This window comes from Rutidosis leptorrhynchoides, chromosome 1, assembly GCF_046630445.1.
Source record: "Rutidosis leptorrhynchoides isolate AG116_Rl617_1_P2 chromosome 1, CSIRO_AGI_Rlap_v1, whole genome shotgun sequence".
NCBI lineage: Eukaryota > Viridiplantae > Streptophyta > Magnoliopsida > Asterales > Asteraceae > Rutidosis > Rutidosis leptorrhynchoides.
The window spans coordinates 161683026-161692742 of NC_092333.1; the positions used below are offsets into that span (position 1 = coordinate 161683026).

General features: G+C 35.3%; 1 pseudogene; it reads right to left on the minus strand.

Annotated features, from left to right (window-relative positions):
* Positions 1–4509: 4509 nt before the first annotated feature.
* Positions 4510–7350, minus strand: LOC139866682 (pentatricopeptide repeat-containing protein At2g27610-like; annotated as a pseudogene).
* Positions 7351–9717: the final 2367 nt, after the last annotated feature.

Sequence of the window (9717 nt, forward strand, 5' to 3'; positions counted from 1 at the left end):
AAATAGATTAAGATTTAAATCAGAAAAGTGAGCAGCCGAGCCATGATTTGTGTGCGTGTTGTGTTAGCGGGAGGTCATGGGTTCGAGCCCCGTCATGGGCAATTCTTTTTTTTAAGGAGATTTTCTAAGGGTATACTCATTTATTTATTTTTATTATTATTAATTATTATTATTATTGTTATTATTATTAATTGTTATTGTTGATATTAATTATTATTATCATTAAAAGTATTATTATAATTATTATTATTATTATTGTTACTAAAATGGGTATATCTATAAAAGTTATTATTTATTATCATTATTAGACTATTAGATATGATTAGGAATATTATTACTATTATTAGTTATGAACACTAAAAATTTCTATTTAAAAATGATAATTATTATTAAACTTACCATTACTATTGAAAATGCTATTTTTACTAAAACTATTATTTTTACTTTATCATTATTAATAGAATTACCATTTTTACAAAAATTACTATTATCAGTATAATTATTATCCTTAAACTAGTATTACTACAATTGATAATTTCACAAAACAAACGATATATATATATATATATATATATATATATATATATATATATATATATAAATACAGATATATTTACTAAAGAAAGTATACTAATACTACATAAAATTTCATTTTAACTAGTAATATTAATTAAGTATCAAATAAGTATCATAATGTAAAGTAAGTATAAATAAAATTTTATATATATAAGAACATTAATCTTAATACATAAAATAATAGATATACACTTGTTCGATTACGATTATATATTTTAATATATATACAAATGATATAGGTTCGTGAATCCGAGGCCAACCCTGCATTGTTCAGTTGTTCAATGTCATATATGTATTTTTACTACAAAATACAATAGGTGAGTTTCATTTGCTCCCTTTTACTCTTTACATTTTTGGGCTAAGAATACATGCGCTGTTTTTATAAATGATTTACGAAATAGAGACAAGTGATTAAAAATGATATTCTGCGGATTGATGTGCTAGGTAATTTAGTTATATGTTATAAGAGCATATAAGCGCGAATCCTAAAGATAGATCTATCGGGCTTAAAACCCCCATCCTGTAGGCTGCACTAGACATAAGAGCTAGTGGGCGGATGTTTAGTACTTCGAGGATTATTTATACACTTGCGAGTGTACGTATCCATCTTTGCGAAGATGACTTATTATATTATTGTTAAGGTTGGTTACTGAGGCCTCAACATAAGCAGAACGGTTTTATACACTTGCGAGTGTACATATATTTATAAATGGAAATCTTGTGGTCTATTAATATATTGAAATGATTGATATGATAAACCTATGAACTCACCAACTGTTGAAGACTTCGTCCAAGTGGATTAGGACAGGTCATCACACATACCCTCTTCAGACTCTTCGCGGGTAGTGCGTTTGGCACGTTTCTTCGCCGTTGTTGCGGGATTAGTTGCGCTGCTTTTGCGTTTGCCTTTTTCATGGACATCAGGAATGATATTCGTGTTTATCAAAGGTTCCTCAATATCGGTGGCTTCATTATCATCCTCTAAAGAGCGGTGGTATGAGGTGAATCCTCTAATGTCTTTCAAGCGCATAAACTTTGAGAGAGGAATCTTTGTGAAAAAAGCGCAAATGTGTTAATAATAATAACATTTAAAGATTTGTGACTAAATTGTAAAAGGATGAAAGCGTACCATCACCATCTGCATCTTTGCAGATGCCTATTTGATTGGGCCACAGCCAATGAGTGGAAATTCTGCCTACATGAAGAGGTACAATCCCATATAGGCAAATTTGTAAGCGTGCATTGGTAACTAGCTTTAGAGTTTCTTGTTGATACTCGTCAAGATGAGCGCGATCTTTGCTGTTCTTTGCAAATGTGGTTGCCCAAGTATCAACATTTTGATACTCGCGAATGGCAGTCTTTTTAACAAAAAAGAAGGATTGTTGCCAGTTGCCGACATTTTCTTTGGGAGTATCCATTACTCCATTGCGGCACTTAAGTGTAAACCAACTGGAATCATGCGTAAGAATGGTAGAGAACCTACGAAACACATCTAATGAAACTGGCCTGTTAATCGAGTTGCAATACATCTCAAAAAGAATGAGCTTTGCAATCGCGTTAGGATGAAATTGTCCAGGGCTCATTGCAAAGAACTGACACGCACTTAAGAAAAAGTCTGTAAGCGAGAACCTAAGGTTACCTAAGAATAGTGAAGTTTCGTAAATAGCAAAATAATCCTTTGGTGGATTGTTGGCCTTGATACCCGCTGGAGGTGCAATTGGCTCAAATATATCGAGCATTGGATAACTGAGTTTGATCTGCGTAAGTATGTCATCCGTAATGTTGGAGTCGAAGTCATTAACGGATGGACCAGAAACAGATGGAGAGGGGATGCAGACATGGTGAAAATAAGAAATAAAACTTTTATGTTTGATTAAGAGTATGCAAAATAAACGCAGAAATTGGATGAATATGATGAAGATTATGAATGCACCTTTTTGATAGAGAAAATGGCAAGAAAAAGTGAACTTTGAAATATGCGGCTATATCCTCTATTTATACTCTCAAGATTGCAAAGTACCGTTTGCATATAACCATCACAAATCAACAGCTATTAAAATGCGTCAGGATTTCAACGGCTAAATATATAGCGGTTAGAATAAATGATATGACGCAGATGGTTTATTTGACAGATGTGCGTAACTGCGTAAGGAAGTGTAGGTATGAAGGTCACGGAAACTACAATTTTTATTTTTTAGAGTTTATTGTCTTACATTTTTTGCAAAAATGTAACACAATAAACTGGGGGGACTTGATCATATACATACATATGCATATGTATATTTGTAGTGCGAAAAGTTACTTAAAGACGATAGATGCAAGACAATAAACCGCGGTAAATGTGAACATACGCGGTGAGACTGCGCGGAATATTTAAGAGTGTGTAGGCTTTTCGCAGTAGTTGTGCGGAATGCCTAAGTGCACGCACATCTTACTTCCGCATAGATCTCAAACCTATAAATAGGGAGCTTGGCCTCTCATTTTAGGTTGTTGATTCTGGAAGAATTGCTCTAGCCATATTGATCTCTCTCGTGAGTTTACCCGAGACTTGATCATTGTTGGTTAAGGTAATTTACGAAGACCGGGACATGGTTGTTGATCGTTTAGCACTTAACGAAATATGACAATAAGGTCCCAAAATCCTAATCGACATCCATTGTACCCCTCATTGCACTCAATCCTTGATTAGCCTTCATAGGATGATCTTGGATTGATCAAAGCACATGTTTAAAGTATCGTGCGGCCTAGTAGTTTAATTGTTTGTTCATATAGCTTGCAAAATACTAAAATTCTCAAATTTATCCATGACGGATATCTCAGTTAATTGTGACTACTGACTAGTACGGAGTAGTAATTAGGCATCGTTACAAGGTTTCAAACCTCAGTATGTAAACATGCTAGGGGTGTTCACAGAAATGATTAAAAACTTTTACGAGAATATCTTGCTTAATTGTGTACATTTGAGTCTAAAGGAGTCTGTCATGAGGTGAGTTGCCAGACTATTGGTTATGTTACAAGGTTTCAAAATTCAGTATTCAACCCGTTAGCATGAATTTCGCGAGGGCGAAGAATTTCTCGTGATCGCGAGGTTCATAAAACTCAGTTTCGCAATTGCAAAACAATTCTTGCGATCGCGAAGTTGCCAGATTCTGAAATTGGCGTCCGATTTTTCTATATTTCGTGTCACCAGAAAGTTTCGATCACACTTTATCAGGGTCAACATTCAGCCAATCATCTAATCTACCTTTCCAGCATGAATAGCAATCTTGACCTTTCTCTCCATAATATGATTTAGCTTAGGCGGACTTATAGGTGGGTCGAATGGGCGTTGGTATGCATCAAAACACAATTTGAGAATTATTTCGCTCAAATTTACCAGATGCACAAGGCAACGCACAGTCTACCAATTTGAGAATTATTGCGCTCGTGACCTTCATGGCATGCCATTGTTCAACAATCTCTGAATGTTGATTGGGACTTGCTTCTGTGCAACAAAATGCAATGCAATAATTGTTAACATAACTGATACATCTTTTCTCATTGTATACTAAGGGTGCGTTTGATGACACAGAATTATTAAGCGTTGAATAGTTCAAAATTTTAAATGATTCAAAGTATTTGATTGAACTTAGTTATGAACAACAGTAACATGTTTAATAACCACTTTAAATCATCTCAGTAAAATGTGTAAAATTAATGTATTATACTTTTAAATGAATAAATTAATAAAGAATATAATTTATAATTGTTTGATAATAATTTAAAAAAGATATTAAAGAAAATGGAAGTACTGAATGGTTAAGTGTGTATTTCAACTCTAAATGATTCAGCTCAACGGTTCAATATCATTTGTCATTCACATGTCACTGACAAACAAATTGAATGCTTAACGATTTGACATCTAGTGTTGAACCATTCAATAAATAGGTGATCAAACACAACATAATATACACCAATTTCATGGAACAAAAATACACTTCACTCTGCAGTTTTACGATGTTCAAGTGATCCGCAGCGTACCTGGACTTGTTTTCACCGTCCGTCTACAAGATGAACTTTTCAATAGATACATTATCATCTGCTACACTTCATTCTTAATGTTGTTTCCCTGTTGCTGTTAGCCGAAGAATTAACTATTGGTAACATCTCTGAAAATTTTTACCCAAATCGTTTACTAACAATGATCACCAATATTCTCCACAAGAGCATGCATCATCTTTAAAATGATGAAATCGATTCGAATCCCTAACAACAATTTCCCTTCCCTCAATCATCGATATCAACTTAAACACATTATGACAATCACCACAAACCCTAAGATTCTTCACAATCTGCAACAAACTACCAGGAGGTGTCGAAATCAACCCAAACGCAACCGCCAATCTCTCACTATGTTGAAAAATTATATCTTCTTTATGCTCATCTTCAACATCATGAAGAACATAACTCGTATCAGGCAAATACCCTGCATCCCTTAATCTCAATCCCAATTCTTTCAACTTTAAATAAATCAAATCCGATTCAATATGTGAAGTATCACCAGAAACAAACGAATACGTCTTGTTCTTTATTTCAATCCAACTATACCCCGCTTCTTTTTTAACTTTCCTTTCGTCCATTAACTTCCTAACTTTCGTTCGTTCTTGCCAATTACAAGACGTCGCGTATAAATTCGATAACAACACGTACGCAGCTGAATAAGCAACATAAGTTTCTCACCCACAATTTTCCCAATTTCTATGTTTTTATGAACACGAGAAGCAGCCAAAAGTGACCGCCAAATTGTTGAACTGGGTTCAAACGGCATCTTGTTTATAAAAATCAAAGCTTTTTCAAGTAAGCCAGCTCGGCTATACAAATCAACCATACACGAGTAATGTTCTTGTGTCGGGTCAGTACCCAAATCGTTAACCATCATGTTGAAATATCGTTCACCTTAGTTGACTAATCCCGCATGAGTACACGCAGTAATCACACCGATAAACGTGATGTCATCCATTTCAAGATTCTCTTCTCCCATTCGCTCAAATACTTCAAGCGCCTTTTTACCGTACCCGTGTTGCGCGTATCCCGAAATCAACGTGTTCCATGAAACCAAGTCTCGTTCAATTTGTCTTTCGAAAACTTTGTTCGCACTCTCGATATTACCTCGTTTCGCGTACATAGTAACCAGCGCACTACTTACACACAACGCATCATTGTAGTTTTCCTTTATTGCCCTTGCGTGAAACTGTTTCCCGTGCTCGATTGCAGCAAAAGGACTAGCACACGCGTTAAGGATACTCGAAAACGTATACTCGTTCGGTCAGGCCCCATCGTTTGCCAGCTGGAGAAACGCCCGTATAGCCCCATCAACATCACCTAACTGTGCATAACCTGATAAAATGGCAGACCATGTAACAATATCTTTTTCTTTCACACATTCGAAAACTTTAACAGCATCATTAAAGTTTCATATCTTCATATACGCATCCAAAAGCGCAGTCCCAACTGACGTACATGATTCGTAATTCGTCTTGATCGCTTGCGCGTGAATTTGAAAAGGCGATATTGCAGCAAGAATCGTCGAATAAGTGAACTCGTTTGGTTTAACAGCTTCCCTACACATTTTAAAAAATAAATTAACTGCTTTAGTGATGTCACCATTTTGTATATACCCACCGATCATCGCACTCCATGTCACCACGTTTTTAACCCCTTTCAATGTGTTAAATAATCTCATTGTATCATCCATTTGTGAGCTTTTCATATACGAAACCATAAGTGCTGTTCTAACATTAGGGTCCGATTCCAAACCGATTTTTAAAACATCACAATGTACTTGTTTTGTAAAATTTATATCTTTAATGTTTGCACACACTCTTAATATCGTTACAAACACGGATTGTGTTAGTTTGACCCCTGCAAGTCTCATCTTATGGAACAAATCAAGCGCAACTAAATCACGCCCGTTTGCAACGAGACCCGATATCATACCATTCCAAGAAACTGAATCTCTGACTTCCATACGATCAAACACTTTATTAGCGCATTGAACCATACGTGATTTTGAATACATACTAATTAAAGAATTAAACACATATGTTGTCAGTTCAAAACCAAATTTTACAACCATGGTACTTGCATTCCTTTTATAACTGCACCGTTATCAGCTAACACTCCAAGAACTGTTGCAAATGTAAATGGATTAGGCTTGATTCCTTGAGTTTGCATTTGTAAAAAAAGCTCAATAGCCCGATCGTGCAGCCCGGATAACGAATACCCAGTCAGCATTGAAGTCCAAGATACTACATTTGTCTCAGGCATTTCATCGAACACCTTCTCAGCTAACGAAACTCCTTCTGTTTTCGTGTACATATCGATAAGTGAAGTGCCTACGCTAACATCTTCAACGAACCCGTATTTAATACAGTCACAATGTATTTGCTTGCCTATCAATTGATCACACAAGCTTCCACATAATTTTAAAACACAAGAGAAGCTTGCACCATTAACTGCTAACCCCGAACGACGGATTCCTAGAAAATGTTTGAGTCCTTGAGCGTTGTTATTGGTTCGAGCAAACTCAAAAAGAAGGTTGTTATGGTTAGAACTGGAAACGTCTCTTTGAGTCATTTCGTCGAACGGGTTGTGTGCATTGTGAAAAACACCGGGTTCAAACGAATTGGGCTGGGAATTGAGTTCGAGTGTAGAAGCAATGGACTGTGATGAGCGACATTGATTGTAATAACGCATTCGAATCTTTATAAAATGCTGCAGCTTTTGTAAATTCATGATATTGCCGGAATAATGAAATGGAGGGATTGTCGAAGTTGGTTTGATTTTACGTATGTTTTGGTAAAACTAGCGGTAGCCATTAGCTTTTTAAATTTATTTTAGTGTTTAATATATTAGATGAATATGTTAATTAAAGAATAAAATGAGACCCGTATTCGACGGGTAAACCCGAAACATGACACTTTAAAGTCGGGTTCGGGTCCGAGTATTCGGATTTTGGGCAGGATATGGAAGTGGTTTTGATTTCTTCCCCAGGTTTGGGTATGAGGATGAGTTTACATACAAATCCGCATACTCGACCCGCATACTCGACCCGAAAGGATTTCAAATTTCATTAATAACTATAACAAAATTGGATAATAATAATTATATAAACTACAATGTGGTATTGTACAATTGATCTATATTTATATATATTTATTAAGATTTAGAACTCAATTTTATATCATTATTGAAACGTAAACTGAAATAAGTGAATGATAAATGATAATGGTTAACAACGGGAATATTCGATACCAACAAGAAAACCCGATAACCATAGAGTTAGTAAGTATATGGGGATCCCCGTTCACTAATGGGGAAACTCGATAACCCAACGGTTAGTAAGTAAATGGGACCCGATGGGTGTGGGACCGGGTTTTGGGACAAAGTTTCCTAACCGGGTTCGGGTCTAGGATTACCTAAACACGGCTCAAACCCGACCCGATGTCATCCCTAGCTACTTCTTAGCTTTTAGTTTTTTCCACATATCTAAAAACTTTAAGTTTTACGGAACTTTTTATTGAATATGAGCTTTTTAATAAAAGATAAGAACTAAAATAACATTGTGTTGTAGCTCATGTGGTAGTGGTCTGCCTCTCTTAGCAAGAGGGCAAGAGTTCGACTCTCGTGGGGTGCAGCATTGCAACACAATGTTGCCCCTTTACCCTTGAATTTCACCAGGGGTGCCTTGCGCACATCACGTTGCGGGGGCAGTGGGGGAGCGGGATTTACCGCTCATGCCCTCGAATTGGCCGGGTTTCCTCTTGAGCAACATTTGGGGGCGGGTTATGCAACTGCAGGGAGATGGACGCGTATGTGGTTAAGTCCCCATAAGTGATCCCGTATTTCTGTTAAAAAAAATAACTGTCACTAAACACACCCAAAGCCTTGACCACGAGTTCATTTAAATATTTCAAATTATCTAGAAAATATTTTTTTTGTAAATACTCCGTACCATGGAATAAATATTTGAAGACTTGACACCCAGAGCGGTGTCACTAAGAGCTGAAACCTAACAAATAAAATGCGTTTTTCCCCTTAAAGTAACGAATAGTACTAAAATTATTAAAGATATTTTCATAAAAAAAAAAAGAATGATCCGATACATGTACAACAAAAAAAATATCTGCAGCACCATCGAAACTTGGTTTGAGTAGTATGAGAGTAAAATCCAACTTGTGGTACTGCCAACCCAGGTTCGATTCTCACTCCAAGAAGGTCTCTGAGGGGTTTTCTTAACCTTCGATGGTACTGCCAATATCGTTGCGAATTGGGTTTCATCATAACGCGTGTGTGTGGTGACAAATGAGAGCATTCGGTGTCGATATTGCCGTTTAAAAAAACGTGTGTGCCAGTGACAAATGAGAGCATATGTAAATCATCATCTAGGTTAGGGTTATTCAAGGTATCCGGATCGGAGAGTTAAATTCGTAGAGTCCTTAAACGCTCATTCACTACAATCAACATGGATATCAGTCCCTGTGACATATACATCTTCAAGCACATTACGTGTTATCACATAGTGCATGAGATACTCGGTACGCATCATTTTTGCGCATGTGTATTACGCATATATGCTTGGCATATAAGATGACACAATGATTCTCCACATCACAATGCGTGCATGGCCATATTACGTGTTGCGTGACTGTTTGTGTGACGACCCGAAAATTTCCAACCAAATTTAAATTTAATCTTTATATAATTTTGACAAGATAAGCAAAGTTGTAATGTTGAGTCTCGAAAATTTTGAACTGTTTCATATATTCATTTGACTTTCAACTATCTCCGACGATTCACGAACCATTAATTGTAAATACACGTGTATACATATAAATATAAATATATATATATATATATATATATATATATATATATATATATATATATATATATATATATATATATATATATATATATATATATATTAAATAAAAATAATAATATACGATTTAATCGTTAGAACTGAAAATATATAAAATAACAAACGGTATAATTAAATTGTTATTAAAATAAATCTGTATATATATATATATATATATATATATATATATATATATATATATATATATATAGATAGAGAGAGTATATCAAATATAATTA